We start from the raw sequence: 19828 nt of genomic DNA on the forward strand, positions 1-19828 counted from the left end.
CCAGGTTCAGGTCCAGGTCCGAGTCCGTCACATTTCCATGAATTTAGTACAAACTTAGGACTCATAATGTAAGCGTGTTCTTAATGTGTTCTTAGCGTGTTCTTAGTGTGTTTACAGCATGTTCTTAATGTGTTATTAGCGTGTTCTTAGTGTGTTTACAGCGTGTTCACAGCATGTTCACAGCGTGTTCTTAGCGTGTTCACAGCATGTTCACAGCGTGTTCTTAGTGTGTTCACAGCGTGTTCTTAGCGGGTTCACAGCGTGTTCTTAGCGGGTTCACAGCGTGTTCTTAGTGTGTTCTTAGTGTGTTCACAGTGTGTTCTTAGCGTGTTCACAGCATGTTCTTAGCGGGTTCACAGCGTGTTCTTAGTGTGTTCACAGTGTGTTCTTAGCGTGTTCACAGCATGTTCTTAGCGGGTTCACAGCGTGTTCTTAGTGTGTTCACAGCGTGTTCTTAGCGTGTTCACAGTGGGTTCTTAGCGTGTTCACAGCATGTTCTTAGCGTGTTCACAGCATGTTCTTAGCATGTTCACAGTGTGTTCTTAGCGTGTTCACAGCGTGTTCTTAGCGTGTTCACAGCATGTTCTTAGCGTGTTCACAGCATGTTCTTAGCGTGTTCACAGCATGTTCTTAGCGTATTCACAGTGTGTTCTTAGCGTGTTCACAGCGTGTTCTTAGCATGTTCACAGCATGTTCTTAGTGTGTTTACAGCGTGTTCACAGCATGTTCTTAGTGTGTTTACAGCGTGTTCACAGCATGTTCTTAGCGTGTTTACAGCATGTTCTTAGTGTGTTTACAGCGTGTTCTTAGCGTGTTTACAGCATGTTCTTAGTGTGTTTACAGCGTGTTCACATCGTGTTCTTAGCGTGTTTACAGCATGTTCTTAGCGTATTCACAGCATGTTCATAGCGTGTTCACAGCGTGTTCTTAGCGTGTTTACAGCATGTTCTTAGTGTGTTTACAGCGTGTTCACATCGTGTTCTTAGCGTGTTTACAGCATGTTCTTAGCGTATTCACAGCATGTTCATAGCGTGTTCACAGCGTGTTCTTAGCGTGTTTACAGCATGTTCTAAGCGTTTTAACAGCATGTTCATAGCGTGTTCTTAGCGTGTTCACAGCGTGTTCTTAGCGAGTTCACAGCATGTTCTTAGCGTGTTTACAGCGTGTTCACAGCATGTTCATAGCGTGTTCTTAGCTTGTTCACAGCATGTTCTTAGCGTGTTTACAGCATGTTCTTAGCTTGTTCACAGCATGTTCTTAGCGTGTTTACAGCGTGTTCACAGCATGTTCATAGCATGTTCTTAGCGTGTCTTTGTGCCTCTGTCACAGTCTGCAGTTTCACAGACGCCGGGCGCAGCGACAATAAACCACTTTAATATCTGCAGCGCTTTCATTTCCTGCGTCTGAAGAAGAAGAAGAAGAAGAACAGCGTGTTCTTAGCGTGTTCACAGTGTGTTCTTAGCGTGTTCACAGTGTGTTCTTAGCGTGTTCACAGCATGTTCTTAGCGTGTTCACAGCATGTTCTTAGCATGTTCACAGTGTGTTCTTAGCGTGTTCACAGCGTGTTCTTAGCGTGTTCACAGCATGTTCTTAGCGTGTTCACAGCATGTTCTTAGCGTGTTCACAGCATGTTCTTAGCGTATTCACAGTGTGTTCTTAGCATGTTCACAGCGTGTTCTTAGCATGTTCACAGCATGTTCTTAGTGTGTTTACAGCGTGTTCACAGCATGTTCTTAGCGTGTTCACAGCGTGTTCACAGTGTGTTCTTAGCGTGTTCACAGCATGTTCTTAGTGTGTTTACAGCATGTTCTTAGCTTGTTCACAGCATGTTCTTAGCGTGTTTACAGCGTGTTCACAGCATGTTCATAGCATGTTCTTAGCGTGTCTTTGTGCCTCTGTCACAGTCTGCAGTTTCACAGACGCCGGGCGCAGCGACAATAAACCACTTTAATATCTGCAGCGCTTTCATTTCCTGCGTCTGAAGAAGAAGAAGAAGAACAGCGTGTTCTTAGCGTGTTCACAGTGTGTTCTTAGCGTGTTCACAGCATGTTCTTAGCGTGTTCACAGCATGTTCTTAGCATGTTCACAGTGTGTTCTTAGCGTGTTCACAGCGTGTTCTTAGCGTGTTCACAGCATGTTCTTAGCGTGTTCACAGCATGTTCTTAGCGTGTTCACAGCATGTTCTTAGCGTATTCACAGTGTGTTCTTAGCGTGTTCACAGCGTGTTCTTAGCATGTTCACAGCATGTTCTTAGTGTGTTTACAGCGTGTTCACAGCATGTTCTTAGCGTGTTTACAGCATGTTCTTAGTGTGTTTACAGCGTGTTCTTAGCGTGTTTACAGCATGTTCTTAGTGTGTTTACAGCGTGTTCACATCATGTTCTTAGCGTGTTCACAGCATGTTCTTAGCATGTTCACAGTGTGTTCTTAGCGTGTTCACAGCGTGTTCTTAGCGTGTTCACAGCATGTTCTTAGCGTGTTCACAGCATGTTCTTAGCGTGTTCACAGCATGTTCTTAGCGTATTCACAGTGTGTTCTTAGCGTGTTCACAGCGTGTTCTTAGCATGTTCACAGCATGTTCTTAGCGTGTTCACAGTGTGTTCTTAGCGTGTTCACAGCATGTTCTTAGTGTGTTTACAGCGTGTTCACAGCATGTTCTTAGCGTGTTTACAGCATGTTCTTAGTGTGTTTACAGCGTGTTCTTAGCGTGTTTACAGCATGTTCTTAGTGTGTTTACAGCGTGTTCACATCGTGTTCTTAGCGTGTTTACAGCATGTTCTTAGCATGTTCACAGTGTGTTCTTAGCGTGTTTACAGCATGTTCTTAGTGTGTTTACAGCGTGTTCACATCGTGTTCTTAGCGTGTTTACAGCATGTTCTTAGTGTGTTTACAGCGTGTTCTTAGCGTGTTTACAGCATGTTCTTAGTGTGTTTACAGCGTGTTCACATCGTGTTCTTAGCGTGTTTACAGCATGTTCTTAGCGTATTCACAGCATGTTCATAGCGTGTTCACAGCGTGTTCTTAGCGTGTTTACAGCATGTTCTAAGCGTTTTAACAGCATGTTCATAGCATGTTCTTAGCGTGTTCACAGCGTTGTCCCCGGGCCCTCACAGTCACAGGACAAACAGCTTTTCCGGTCGTTTGATGCATTTTCTTAGTTTCAAGAGAAAAGAAGCTTTATTTGTCTCACGACGGGGAAATCCCAGAGTTACACAGGGTTAGAGACAGAGACAGATCAGAGACAGAGACAGATCAGAGACAGAGACAGATCAGAGACAGAGACAGATCAGAGACAGAGACAGATCAGAGACAGAGACACATCAGAGACAGAGACAGATCAGAGACAGATCAAAGACAGAGACACATCAGAGACAGATCAGAGACAGAGACAGATCAGAGACAGAGACACATCAGAGACAGATCAGAGACAGAGACACATCAGAGACAGATCAGAGACAGAGACAGATCAGAGACAGAGACACATCAGAGACAGATCAGAGACAGAGACAGATCAGAGACAGAGACACATCAGAGACAGAGACAGATCAGAGACAGAGACACATCAGAGACAGATCAGAGACAGATCAGAGACAGAGACACATCAGAGACAGAGACAGATCAGAGACAGAGACACATCAGAGACAGAGACAGATCAGAGACAGATCAGAGACAGATCAGAGACAGAGACACATCAGAGACAGATCAGAGACAGATCAGAGACAGAGACACATCAGAGACAGAGACAGATCAGAGACAGATCAGAGACAGATCAGAGACAGAGACACATCAGAGACAGATCAGAGACAGAGACAGATCAGAGACAGAGACAGAAGTATAATGATAAAAACAGATCCGTCTAAAATAACTCTTATAATCTTAATAACTCTTATTGCCACAGTCAAAACTGAACAAAGATGATTGACATTTCCACATGAAAACTTGTGATACATTTTGTTTTTACATTTGTGTCTAAAAACCTCCTCTAGAGTTATTTCTGTGTCACACACACGGATGGGGAAACACAAGGCGAGAAATGTGCTTCGTGTTCTCTGTGAAGAGAAGACTCAGTCCCACTGAAACGTCACCACAGACATTGTTGATTATTTCTCCGTGTGGCCCTCAGAGGCCACTGTTGTTGTGGTTTTGGGCCTTACAAAAATAAATTGATTTGATTTGAAACGACTCTGAGACGTCATGTTCTAAATGTCACAAATCACTCTTTATGAATCATTTCTTCTTCTAATCTTCAGGAAATGTCGTTTTGACAGAATCGGCTCCAACTTCAGGTTTGAAACAAGAAAGGGGGCGGAGTCTGTGCTGTCTTTAGAGATGAAATAATGACCCGCAGGTTGTTCTTTTGGGGTCTTTTCATCATGTGAGTTTGTCTCCTTTAAAATGAAGCTAAAACAGTCTCGTTCTCTTCATTGTTTTACACAAACCTCTCCAGCACTGACAACGTTTTAGTGATGATTTGACTGAGACGTTTCAGTCGCACAGACTCTGATGCTTTGGTCATTACAGGTGATTTTAATGTTCACGTGGATCATATTTGTGACAGAAACGCTAAAGAGCTTGATGCTGTTGAAACCTTCAGTCTTACTCAGCATGTGAGAGGCCCCACCCACAGCAGAGAGGCCCCACCCACAGCAGAGAGGCCCCACCCACAGCAGAGAGGCCCCACCCACAGCAGAGAGGCCCCACCCACAGCAGAGAGGCCCCACCCACAGCAGAGAGGCCCCACCCACAGCAGAGAGGCCCCACCCACAGCAGAGAGGCCCCACCCACAGCAGAGAGGCCCCACCCACAGCAGAGAGGCCCCTCCCACAGCAGAGAGGCCCCTCCCACAGCAGAGAGGCCCCACCCACAGCAGAGAGGCCCCACCCACAGCAGAGAGGCCCCTCCCACAGCAGAGAGGCCCCACCCACAGCAGAGTGGCCCCACCCACAGCAGAGAGGCCCCACCCACAGCAGAGAGGCCCCACCCACAGCAGAGAGGCCCCACCCACAGCAGAGTGGCCCCACCCACAGCAGAGAGGCCCCACCCACAGCAGAGTGGCCCCACCCACAGCAGAGAGGCCCCACCCACAGCAGAGAGGCCCCACCCACAGCAGAGTGGCCCCACCCACAGCAGAGAGGCCCCACCCACAGCAGAGAGGCCCCACCCACAGCAGAGAGGCCCCTCCCACAGCAGAGTGGCCCCACCCACAGCAGAGAGGCCCCACCCACAGCAGAGAGGCCCCACCCACAGCAGAGAGGCCCCTCCCACAGCAGAGAGGCCCCTCCCACAGCAGAGAGGCCCCACCCACAGCAGAGAGGCCCCACCCACAGCAGAGAGGCCCCTCCCACAGCAGAGAGGCCCCTCCCACAGCAGAGAGGCCCCACCCACAGCAGAGTGGCCCCACCCACAGCAGAGAGGCCCCACCCACAGCAGAGAGGCCCCTCCCACAGCAGAGAGGCCCCACCCACAGCAGAGTGGCCCCACCCACAGCAGAGAGGCCCCACCCACAGCAGAGAGGCCCCACCCACAGCAGAGTGGCCCCACCCACAGCAGAGAGGCCCCACCCACAGCAGAGAGGCCCCACCCACAGCAGAGAGGCCCCTCCCACAGCAGAGAGGCCCCACCCACAGCAGAGTGGCCCCACCCACAGCAGAGAGGCCCCACCCACAGCAGAGAGGCCCCACCCACAGCAGAGAGGCCCCACCCACAGCAGAGTGGCCCCACCCACAGCAGAGAGGCCCCACCCACAGCAGAGAGGCCCCACCCACAGCAGAGAGGCCCCTCCCACAGCAGAGAGGCCCCTCCCACAGCAGAGAGGCCCCACCCACAGCAGAGAGGCCCCACCCACAGCAGAGAGGCCCCTCCCACAGCAGAGAGGCCCCACCCACAGCAGAGTGGCCCCACCCACAGCAGAGAGGCCCCACCCACAGCAGAGAGGCCCCTCCCACAGCAGAGAGGCCCCACCCACAGCAGAGAGGCCCCACCCACAGCAGAGAGGCCCCACCCACAGCACCCACAGCAGAGTGGCCCCACCCACAGCAGAGAGGCCCCACCCACAGCAGAGGCCCCTCCCACAGCAGAGAGGCCCCACCCACAGCAGAGGCCCCTCCCACAGCAGAGTGGCCCCTCCCTCAGCTGTTGTGAAGCACGTTGGATCGTCTTACATTGGTGCGAGTGAACGACATCAGAAGTTTCACATTGATATCTTTATTTTCACCTGCAGCGAATTTAACTTCAACTAAACGTGTTTCAAACTTATTAATAATAAGAGCAAATGTGGTCAGAGCGTCTCCTTTAATCGTCGAGTAAATGCCGAATGTCCCGCTTGTGCCGCTGCTCGTCTGATGGAACACGCTGTACTTCAGATTCAGCTCAGTCATCCTCCAGAGCTAACGGCTACGAGCTAACGGCTACGAGCTAACGGCGGTGAGCTAACGACGACATAGCAGGTGTACGATGATGTAACGAGAGGAGGGTGAAGAGGGAGAGAAGAAGGGGAGAGAGGGAGAAAGATGTGCAGGAATGAGAGGAGGATGGGAAAATGGAGAGAGGAGGGAAAGAAAGAGGGAGGACAAAGAGAGGAGGATGTGAAGAGAGGGAGAGAAGAGAGAGGAAAAGGGGAGGATTGAGGAGACGAGGAAGAGGACGGAGAGAGAGCGGTACAAAGGGAGGAAGGGAGATGGATGGAGGGTGTAGCAAGAATCCGGAGGGAGGGAAAAGGGGACGAGAGAAGGAGACGAGAGGAGGATAAACGAGGAGAGGACAGAAGAGGAAGGAGAGAGAGAAGGACGAAGAGAATGTGTGAAAATAGCTCAGGGAAATGGAAAAGGAGAAGAAGAGACGTCCTACTCATCCATCTCCATTGACCAGCCCCGCCCCCTGTTCACACACACACACACACTGAACACACACACACACACACACACACACACACACACACACTGAACACACACACACACACACACACACACACACACACACTGAACACACACACACACACACACACTGAACACACACACACACTGAACACACACACACACACACACTGAACACACACACACACACACACACACACACTGAACACACACACACACACACACTGAACACACACACACACACACACACACACACACGGAACACACACAAACACACACACTGAACACACACACACACACACACTGAACACACACACACACACACACACTGAACACACACACACTGAACACACACACACACACTGAACACACACACACACACACACACACACTGAACACACACACTGAACACACACACACTGAACACACACACACACACATTGAACACACACACACACACTGAACACACACACACACACTGAACACACACACACACTGAACACACACACACTGAACACACACACACACTGAACACACACAAACACTGAACACTCACACACACACACTGAACACACATTGAACACACACACACACTGAACACACACTGAACACACACACACTGAACACACACACACACTGAACACACACACACACTGAACACACACACTCACACACACACACACACTGAACACACACACTCACACACACACACTGAACACAAACACACACACTCACACTGAACACACACACACACACACACATACTCACACTGAACACACACTGAACACACACACTCACACACTGAACACACACACTCACACACACACACACACACACACACACACACTGAACACTCACACACACACACACACTGAACACACACACTCACACACACACACACACACACACACACACACTGAACACTCACACACACACACTGAACACACACACACACACACACACTGAACACACACACTCACACACACACACACACACACACACACACACACATACACACACTGAACATACACACACACACACACACACACACACACACACATACACACACTGAACATACACACACTCACTCACACACACACACTGAACACACACACACACACACACACACACACATACACACACTGAACATACACACACTCACTCACACACACACACTGAACACACACACACACACACACTGAACACACACACACACACACACTGAACACACACTCACACACACACACTGAACACACACACACACACACACACACATGAATCTATTTTTAGACTTTATCCTCTCGCCATGTTTCTGCCTCGACGATTTGTGAAAACCTCAAGAGCCAAAGACATGACATATTTAAGACCAGGACTAAACCAGGACTAAACCAGGACTAAACCAGGACTAAACCAGGACTAAACCAGGTCTAAACCAGGTCTAAACCAGGACTAAACCAGGACTAAACCAGGTCTAAACCAGGTCTAAACCAGGCCTAAACCAGGTCTAAACCAGGACTAAACCAGGTCTAAACCAGGACTAAACTAGGTCTAAACCAGGTCTAAACCAGGACTAAACCAGGACTAAACCAGGACTAAACTAGGTCTAAACCAGGACTAAACCAGGACTAAACCAGGACTAAACCAGGACTAAACCAGGACTAAACCAGGTCTAAACCAGGTCTAAACCAGGCCTAAACCAGGTCTAAACCAGGACTAAACTAGGTCTAAACCAGGTCTAAACCAGGACTAAACCAGGACTAAACCAGGACTAAACTAGGTCTAAACCAGGTCTAAACCAGGACTAAACCAGGACTAAACCAGGACTAAACCAGGTCTAAACTAGGTCTAAACCAGGCCTAAACCAGGTCTAAACCAGGTCTAAACCAGGACTAAACTAGGTCTAAACCAGGTCTAAACCAGGACTAAACCAGGACTAAACTAGGTCTAAACTAGGTCTAAACCAGGACTAAACTAGGTCTAAACCAGGTCTAAACCAGGTCTAAACCAGGTCTAAACCAGGACTAAACCAGGTCTAAACCAGGACTAAACTAGGTCTAAACCAGGACTAAACTAGGTCTAAACCAGGTCTAAACCAGGACTAAACCAGGACTAAACAAGGTCTAAACCAGGTCTAAACCAGGTCCAAACCAATATTTCACTTGGGGAAAAAGGGAGGATGAGAGAAAGTCTGTTTTTGTTTACACGAGAGAGAGAGAGAGAGAGAGAGAGAATTATAAAGTAGAAAAGAGGAGGGAAGAGCGAGGAGGAAGAGAGGTGAAAATGAAGAACAGGGACAAGGACTGAGGGAGAGAGAAAGAGGAGAAAGAGAGGAGGGAAAAGGAAGGATAGAAAGAGAAAAGGGGGGCTGTGAGTAATGGCTGCCGTCGCTGTGGAAACGGTCCAAATATGGTCGTGTGTCCTTCAGATTCAGGTGGAGCTGCAAAAGCGAAGGAGAGAGAAGAGAGGATTACCCATGATGCAATTGGTTGTGCATTGTTTAGACCACGATGGCCCAAAAATGGGACAAAAGACAAAAGTGTGTTTGAGTGGGACAAACCGAGACAAACCGGTAATCCGATTACCCAGAAATAAATGGTCGTTGTTGTTGTTAAGATAATGTGTGTGTGTATATATATATATATATATATATATATATATATATATATATATATATATATATATATATATATGTATAGAGGCGGGGTGATGTAGGCGGGGGGGTGATGTATGCACAGTCCTGAACTGTCTGTTACCGTGACGACCACAGTCCTGATCTGTCTGTTACCGTGACGACCACAGTCCTGAACTGTCTGTTATCGTGACAACCACAGTCCTGAACTGTCTGTTACCGTGACGACCACAGTCCTGAACTGTCTGTTACCGTGACGACCACAGTCCTGAACTGTCTGTTACCGTGACGACCACAGTCCTGATCTGTCTGTTACCGTGACGACGGTTCTTGGTTTGAGTTGAAAGAGTTTGAGTCTTAATTGTGTTTCTCATAAATCCAGGACTTTGTGGAATGTGGATTATTCCTGTTCCGGACTCTCTCAGGAATGTGCAGTACACGTCTGAGTATTAGGCCATCGTGTACTATTACTGTTACTACCAAGTCTAATACTGCAGTTAGGGAAATACTCTGATACATTTACTCTATTTACTTAATATATATAAAAATGAATGATGCAGCCGACTTTCCACCTCCACAAAGTTACGTACTGTCCCTTTAAATGCACTTTACGTCCAGTTCCTCAAACTTAAGTACTTTTTACTCTCTTTTTTTTATTTAATTATTACTACCTATCTACTATTACTACTACTACTACTACCACCACCACCACCACCACCACTACTACTACTACTACATGTGTCGAGCGGTGGGTCGGGGTTTTACGTAACAACCTCAAACGTTTACAGTGACCCGCCCTGAGGCGACCTTTGACCTTTGGCCGCCGCCGTCCCTCTTTGATGATGTCATCGGCGCCCCACACAGATCACAGCTTCAGGACTGGAATAAAGGTTCAGTAAATACAGCTGCACCCAGTTTGAAACAGAGAGGAGGAAGCCTCTCGGCCAATCGCAGCCTCTCGGCCAATCGCAGCCTCTCGGCCAATCGCAGCCTCTCGGCCAATCGCAGCCTCTCGGCCAATCGCAGCCTCTCGGCCAATCGCAGCCTCTCGGCCAATCGCAGCCTCTCGGCCAATCAAATTAATTTAAAGACGATGTGCTTTTTAAGATTAATTGTGATAAGCCCCGCCTCTACACTATGATAAGCCCCGCCTCTTCACAGTGATAAGCCCCGCCTCTACACTATGATAAGCCCCGCCTCTTCACAGTGATAAGCCCCGCCTCTACACTATGATAAGCCCCGCCTCTACACTGTGATAAGCCCCGCCTCTTCACAGTGATAAGCCCCGCCTCTACACTGTGATAAGCCCCGCCTCTTCACAGTGATAAGCCCCGCCTCTACACTATGATAAGCCCCGCCTCTACACTGTGATAAGCCCCGCCTCTTCACAGTGATAAGCCCCGCCTCTACACTATGATAAGCCCCGCCTCTTCACAGTGATAAGCCCCGCCTCTACACTATGATAAGCCCCGCCTCTTCACAGTGATAAGCCCCGCCTCTACACTATGATAAGCCCCGCCTCTACACTGTGATAAGCCCCGCCTCTTCACAGTGATAAGCCCCGCCTCTACACTGTGATAAGCCCCGCCTCTTCACTGTGATAAGCCCCGCCTCTACACTGTGATAAGCCCCGCCTCTACACTGTGATAAGCCCCGCTTCTTCACAGTGATAAGCCCCGCCTCTACACTATGATAAGCCCCGCCTCTTCAAAGTGATAAGCCCCGCCTCTTCACAGTGATAAGCCCCGCCTCTACACTATGATAAGCCCCGCCTCTACACTGTGATAAGCCCCGCTTCTTCACAGTGATAAGCCCCGCCTCTACACTATGATAAGCCCCGCCTCTTCAAAGTGATAAGCCCCGCCTCTTCAAAGTGATAAGCCCCGCCTCTTCACAGTGATAAGCCCCGCCTCTTCAAAGTGATAAGCCCCGCCTCTTCACTATGATAAGCCCCGCCTCTACACTATGATAAGCCCGCCTCTTCACAGTGATAAGCCCGGCCTCTTCACAGTGATAAGCCCCGCCTCTTCAAAGTGATAAGCCCCGCCTCTACACTATGATAAGCCCGCCTCTTCAGTGATAAGCCCCGCCTCTTCACAGTGATAAGCCCCACCTCTTCACAGTGATAAGCCCCACCTCTTTACAGTGATAAGCCCCGCCTCTTCACTATAATAAGCCCCGCCTCTTCACTATAATCAAATCAATTTATTTTTGTAAGGCCCAAAATCACAACAACAGTTGCCTCTGAGGGCCACAGGGAGAAATGAATCAACAATGTCTGTGGTGGCGAGGGACGATGTCCCAGGGTCCTCTGTCCTTAGACTCTCCTTCTCGGCCAGGAAAAACTACAAAAAAAACCTCTTTGGCAAAAAAGCGTAGAAACCTGGAGGAGTTCCAGTGAAGGAGAGATCCGACTCTCACAGACGGACAGACGGACACGAGGGAGACTGGAGCTGGACCCACTCTTCAGGCAGATGAGGGACCGACTGAGGCGAACTGGACCCACTCTTCAAGCAGATGAGGGACCGACTGAGGCGAACTGGACCCACTCTTCAGGCAGATGAGGGACCGTCCACACAGGGCAGGGACCACTTCACCAGGAGAGGGACATCTGGGTCCACAGGTCCTCAGGAGTGAGAGAAAGAAAAGAAGGCGGTGAACAATTTGCAAGTGGAATCAAAAAATAAATATTGTTTGATAGCATAAGTAGTCAGAAGAAGAGGATAGTGCTCAAGCTGTCATACTTCCCCCAGCACAGTTACTCCTAGGGCAGCGTAGCTGAAGCTGTGGGTTTATCTTTCTGTTCCTAACTAGTCTGACCATAAGCGATTTTGAAGAGGAACGTTTTAAGCCTGGACTTAAATGAAGAGACTGTGTCAGCATATTTAACATGGGTCGGGAGCTGATTCCATAACACAGGAGCTTGGGAGCTAAACGCTCTACCTCCTACTGTGCTTTTAGAGACTCTTGGCACCACCAGAAGGCCAGCATTCTGAGAGCGAAGAGCTCTGTTTGGATGATATGGTTCTATAGCATCTTTGAGGTAGGATGGGGCCATGTCATTTATGGCTTTGTAGGTCAAGAGTAGAATTTTGAATTTGATTCTGGACTCGACGGGGAGCCAGTGAAGAGACTTCAGCACCGGCGTAATGTGTTCTCTTCTTTTTGTTCCTGTTAGTAATCTTGCTGCTGCATTTTGAACCAGTTGAAAGCTTTTTATGGAGCTTTTAGGCAGGATTCTTCGGATTTTGTCTCTCTCTCTCTCTCTTTCTCTCTCTCTCTCTCACATATATACATATATACATACATATATATTATACATACACATATATATATATATATATATATACATTGTATACATACACATATATATTATATGTATATATACATATATATATACACGCACGTTCATGTCACCACATTGTGTTTTCAGATGTATTTGCTTGTTCTCTCTCACAATAACTGAAAGCTGCAGCTTATTGTGACAATATTATATATTGTTCCAGACTTTAGTGTGATAAAAGTATTTGCTCTTATATATAATATATATTATTATATAATAATATATATTAAATATATATATATATATATTATATATATATATATATATATATATATATATATATATACGTTTCCACGGTAACATATAAAAAACTTCTGCAGCTGCGAAGCTCCAGCTCTGAATAAACCAGGAGCCACAGAGAGGACAAGCTGTTCTACTGCAGCGCCTCTGACACGCCTCTGACACGCCTCTGACACGCCTCTGACACGCCCCTGACACGCCCCTGACACGCCTCTGACACGCCCCTGACACGCCCCTGACACGCCTCTGACACACCCCTCACACGCCTCTGACACACCTCTGACACGCCCTTAACACGCCTCTGACACACCTTTAACATGCCTCCAACATGCCTCTGACACGCCCTTAACGCGCCTCTAACACGCCTCTGACACGGCTCTAACACGCCCCTGACACGCCCTTAACATGCCTCTGACACGCCCTTAACATGCCTCTGACACGCCCTTAACATGCCTCTGACACACCTTTAACATGCCTCCAACATGCCTCTGACACGCCCTTAACGCGCCTCTAACACGCCTCTGACACGGCTCTAACACGCCCCTGACACGCCCTTAACATGCCTCTGACACGCCCTTAACATGCCTCTGACACGCCCTTAACATGCCTCTGACACGCCCCTGACACGCCCTTAACATGCCTCTGACACGCCCTTAACATGCCTCTGACACGCCCTTAACATGCCTGACACGCCTCTGACACGCCCTTAACATGGCTCTAACATGCCTCTGACACGCCCTTAACATGGCTCTAACATGCCTCTGACACGCCCCTAACATGCCTCTGACATGCCTCTGACACGCCCCTAACATGCCTCTGACACGCAAAAAGTAAAAGTATCCTCCGTGCTTCAGTTGGTACAGGCACTTGGATGTGAAGCTAGAGGACACGCGGGCGTTTTGCAGCGCTCAGTTTCCTTGCTCAGTTCTGCTCAGGCGAACGCTTCGTCTGCTGCAGCTGAAGTGACTCAGCAGAAAACCTGCTGAGCGCCTTTGAAACGACCCTCGCCGCAGAGACACCGAGAGCGAGAGGCACAAAAGACCCCGAGACAAGGATTTGTGTGAAAATGAATGTATTAAGCGCTCAGTAAGAACACAGGACCCCAGTTTGAAACACGATGTCATCAGAACGTGCAAATGTCTGGAATTAAAGTGGCCACGCCCGTTTTTCCCATTGTGACTCCGTTCGGTGCGACCGTCTCTGCGGCGAAGGAGCATCGCACTTTTACGTCAGTCCAGTCGCGGTTTGTCGTGAAAACTCGCCTGGACGAAAGATGAAAATGGCAGGAAAAGCGGCGCTGACGGAATCCAACTGTGATGTCATCAGCGAGCGACGCTCCCCGTGATGTCATCAACGAGCGACGCTCCCCGTGATGTCATCAGCGAGCGACGCTCCCCGTGATGTCATCAGCGAGCGACGCTCCGGACGCACTTTTCCTTTTTGAAACGATCGTTGGACAAAACAAAGGCGTCGCCGGGTGTGGTCGCGCGTCACATCATTGTTGTCGCTTACGTCGTCTGGTTGCTAGGTAACGGCTGCTGCTTGCATCCGAACCAGGAAGCAGCATCACAAACGTCGCCTAAATGGTTAAAATGGGGGAAAATGTGCTTTTTTTTTTTTTAGTAAAACCTTAAATATAATTGTTTTATTGAAATGTGCAGTCGAAGCGCTCATAAGAACGCTTCACTTTTGCTCCATTCCAGATTTTATAATATTAATATTTTACTACTGCAGGATCGAGTCCTTCCTGTTTCAGAGTTAAGGGCCCTTCTCGCCTCCTTCTCGCCTCCTCCTCCTCGTCTCCTCGTCTCAAGTGGATTGTTTTCACGTAATTGTCGCCTCGAGGACTTTAATGTCAGGATCAATCACAGTCATTTAGAGCTGCTGAGACTCCGCCCCCTCTGAGCAAAGAGTCTGAACGAGGACTAAACCAGGACTAAATCAGGTCTGAACCAGGTCTAAACCAAGACTAAACAAGGTCTAAATATAGGTCTAAACCAGATCAAAACCAGGTGTAAAATAGGTCCAAATGTGGTCTAAACCAGGACTAAACCAGGTCTTAATGTGGACTAAACCAGAACTAAACCAGGTCTAAAGCAGGTCTAAAGCAGGACTAAACCAGGTCTAAAGCTGGACTAAACCAGGTCTAAAGCAGGACTAAACCAGGTCTAAAGCAGGTCTAAAGCAGGACTAAGTGATGCCGTCCTGCTGCTGCCTCTCGTGCACAGCTGATGCCCTGTGAACCCTGCTCTGTGATTGGCTGCTTCCCATTGGCTCGCGGTGATTGGAGGAATGCGATTGGCGGATTCCGGTGATTCACGCGGGTGTTGCTTCACGGTTACGTAACGAGTCTGCACAGAAACACGCGCGCGCCGCGGAGACGTGCGGGATCAAAGACAAGCTCCGGGAGAAACGGGAAGGACCGGGACTGTGGCGCCCTCTGCTGGACACGAGGGTCCAGCGCCTGAGCCAGGACTCGAACTGGACTGGAACTGGAACTGGACCTGGACCAGGACTGGACCAGGACTAGAACTGGACCAGGACTAGAACTGGACCAGCCAGTCTTTGTTGGCCCAGATCACAGTCACAGTGTTTCTCAAACTGTGGTACATGCACCTCTGCAGTTTGACTATTTATTTAGAGATGAATCCAGATGTTTCACTAGATGTTAACAATATTTAGAACAAGCTATTAATGGTTTTGTGTAAGTTTAGTCCTGGTTCAGACCTGGTTTAGTCCTGGTCTAGTCCTGGTTCAGACCTGGTTTAGTCCTGGTTCAGACCTGGTTTAGTCCTGGTCTAGTCCTGGTTCAGACCTGGTTTAGTCCTGGTTCAGACCTGGTTTAGTCCTGGTCTAGTCCTGGTTTAGACCTGGTTTAGTCCTGGTTTAGTCCTGGTTTAGTCCTGGTTGTACTTGGAAAGCCAAACAGTGTCTTTGGTCAGTGGTTCTCAAATCTTTCACACCAAGGATTATATATGATCTGAACCAGGACTAAACCAGGTCTGAACCAGGACTAAACAAGGTCTAAAGCAGGACTAAACAAGGTCTAAACCAGGACTAAACAAGGTCTAAACCAGGACTAAACAAGGTCTAAAGCAGGACTAAACAAGGTCTAAACCAGGACTAAACAAGGTCTAAACCAGGTCTAAACCAGGACTAAACAAGGACTAAACCGGGTCTTAACCAGGACTAAACAAGGTCTAAACCAGGACTAAACTAGGTCTAAACCAGGACTAAACAAGGACTAAACAAGGACTAAACCAGAACTAAACCAAAAGAAACCCGACTCGACCGACAGTCGGTTCTGGTCATCTTAACTTCAATCAAACGCACCAGAACAAGACGAACGAGTCGAGTTTTTCCCCAAAACCAAAACAAAAGAATCACCCCTCGGTTTACAACAGCCTCATCAGACCCATTCTCCACGTTTAGAACAAACCAAACGCGACACGTTGTTTTCTGCTGAAAGAGTTTATTCGTCCGGGTTTGTTCATTCACACGACACGTCACGTCACTGTGCGCGTTCTGTACAAGCGTCGACCTTTGACCCCAGGACACCGAGAAGCCCAAAAACACACACACACCGTCCGACATCTCCCACCACGACATCGCCCACCACGACGACATCGCCCACCACCACGACATCGCCCACCACCACGACGACGCTTAAAGGCGGCGCGAGCGAAGACACGATCGGGAAAAGGAAAAGTCGCGACAACGTTGGGGGATTTCGTCAGCAGCAAAAAAAAAATCTAATAATTGGAAAACAAAAGTGCATCAGTTGAAAATGTGAAATATACAGTAAAAAACACATTATTTCATTCTAATCAGTTTCCACCATTTTCAGGGTCTTTTGTATACGTGATGAGCAAAAACAAAACAAATGTAAATGTGCCGTAATCTGTGAAAGTGAAACAAGTTTTAATGTTGAAATGTGGAACATTTCAATTTCAAGTTTCAAATTTATAAAAAAAATTTGTCCCAAGTTCCATTTTTTTTCCCACCTTCCGATTTTTGAGATTTAAGTCATATTTTTTTGTTGAAAATGTGAAATTAAAAAACAAAAATGAATTAAAAACATTCTGAAACTTGAATAAAAAACATATTTTGAAATTTCACTGAATTTTCCTCCACATTTCAATATTAAATCTCACTTTTCCAGTTTTGTTTTTCACTTTCAAAGATCACGGTCGGCGTTTGGCTCCATATTTTAGCGTTAAATATATTTGCAAATAAAACACGGGTAATTCATAAATACTTTAGCAGTTGTGCATCATCTATAATAAATATCACGGTTTGACCCTCCGCAGCTTCCGTACAAAACCACAACACGATCCAGTCTTTACTCCATCCTCTTTTCTACAAACTTTACTTTGAAATAAACAGGAAACAAACTTTGGTGCGAGAACAAAAAGCGGCGGAACGTTTGGAATACATTCAGCGACGAGGAGGAAGCGAAGGGCGAAAAACGGCGCCGATCGCGAGCATTTCGGGATCGATGATCGAGAGCGTTTCGGGATCGATGATCGAGAGCGTTTCGGGATCGATGATCGAGAGCGTTTCGGGATCGATGATCGAGAGCGTTTCGGGAGGGATCGATGATCGAGAGCGTTTCGGGATCGATGATCGAGAGCGTTTCGGGATCGATGATCGAGAGCGTTTCGGGATCGATGATCGAGAGCGTTTCGTAATCGCGAGCGTTTCGGGATCGATGATCACAAGCGTTTCGATGATCGCGAGCGTTTTGGGATTGATAATCGTGGGCGTTTCGGGATCGATAATCGCGGGCGTTTTGGGATCGATAACCGCGAGTTCGGAAACACTGTTGAAATCTCGTTTTTTTTAAATCACAAAAGTCGTTCATTTATTCTGTTTCCAAACGCACTTGTGGGTTCTGAGTCGTGTCTCAAACCGCGCACTTTAACCGCAGATCTGCGGACCGATTTTTTTTTTTGATTAGTTTCGATTTTATGACGTTAGAAGATTATATTTCACATAACTTCAGCTGATCACATCAGTGGATTCATTTCGGAGCCGCGTCGGAGCGAAAACGAGCGGTTACTGTTGGCACTCGATTCGTCCGCCGATTATTCTTTCTTCGATTAATCGGTTATCGGCTGTGAATATGACATTTTTGTTCGTTTTTACCCGGAAAAAGCTGAACTTCACACATCTGAGGACGTCCTGGTGCAGATGTTCATTTAAGTGGATTTCTGCTCGACCCGAGAGACAAAAACGTTGTCTTTTCGAATATCGTTTAGGAATCAAACGATATTCTGTTGTTTAAAGCGGCAGTATTTATTTATTTTTTTTACCATTTTTGTTGTTGCAAAATTTAACTATATTTATCTTGACATTTACGTTTCTTTGGCCACATTCAGTCATTTCCGACGCAGCAAAAATTCTGAAACTGTTGATTGGATTGTAATCGTTGTGATATTTTTGCCATTTTATGGTTCATTTTACAGTTAATTTGCCATTTTTTGTGCAATTCTTGAACCCGAAAGACGTTACGGGAACATTTGATCACATTTCTGAAGAGATTGAAGAAAATATTATCAGACAAATATGATCACGCCACTATTCTGTTTTGAAATGTCAATTTTAACTTCATTTTCTCCACTTTGCACAGTGAACTAAGCTAAACTTCTGCTCAATCCAATTTTTGCTCCTTTTTTGCATTTAAGCAGGAAAAATACACAATTTGAGACACGATTCCATTTGAATTCTTCACATTCGTCCAAGTCATTTTCACAAACACACTTCAGTTTGTGTATTAAAAGTCTGAGGGATTACACCGACATATTAAAAGTCTCTATATTACACAGCGGATTCAAAAATGTCATGTTAATTGTGACCGCGGCGGTCGTGGGAATGTTTCGTTATCGTCCGAATGTTCGATACTGGATCAAAAAACGCTTCATTTGTGACATTTAGTGCATTAATAAACTTGTGAACGCAGCGTTTGACGAGCGAAAAAAAGAGTTAAAGACGAGAGCGAAAACGGATTTTCAACATGCGACAAAACAATTCAACCAAATCTTTTCCCAGCGCCGTGTTCAGACAGACTAAACCGGAGCTAAACCAGGTCTAAACCAGAGCTAAACCAGGTCTAAACCAGAGCTAAACCAGGTCTAAACCAGAGCTAAACCAGGTCTAAACCAGAGCTAAACCAGGTCTAAACCAGAGCTAAACCAAGTCTAAACCAGGCCTAAACCAGGACTAAACCAGGGTTAAACCAGGACTAAACCAGAGTTAAACCAGGACTAAACCAGGTCTAAACCAGGTCTAAACCAGGTCTAAACTAGGTCTAAACCAGAGCTAAACCAGGTCTAAACCAAGTCTAAACCAGGCCTAAACCAGGCCTAAACCAGAGCTAAACCAGGTCTAAACCAGGCCTAAACCAGAGCTAAACCAGGTCTAAACCAGAGCTAAACCAGGTCTAAACCAGGTCTAAACCAGAGCTAAACCAGGTCTAAACCAGAGCTAAACCAGGTCTAAACCAGAGCTAAACCAGGTCTAAACCAGGTCTAAACCAGAGCTAAACCAGGTCTAAACCAGGTCTAAACCAGAGCTAAACCAGGTCTAAACCAGAGCTAAACCAGGTCTAAACCAGGTCTAAACCAGAGCTAAACCAGGTCTAAACCAGATCTAAACCAGGCCTAAACCAGAGCTAAACCAGGTCTAAACCAGAGCTAAACCAGGTCTAAACCAGAGCTAAACCAGAGCTAAACCAGGTCTAAAC

The sequence above is a fragment of the Eucyclogobius newberryi genome, unplaced genomic scaffold, assembly GCF_026437365.1.
Source record: "Eucyclogobius newberryi isolate DKJ021-1_F unplaced genomic scaffold, fEucNew1.0.hap1 SCAF_21, whole genome shotgun sequence".
Classification (NCBI taxonomy): Eukaryota; Metazoa; Chordata; class Actinopteri; order Gobiiformes; family Gobiidae; genus Eucyclogobius; species Eucyclogobius newberryi.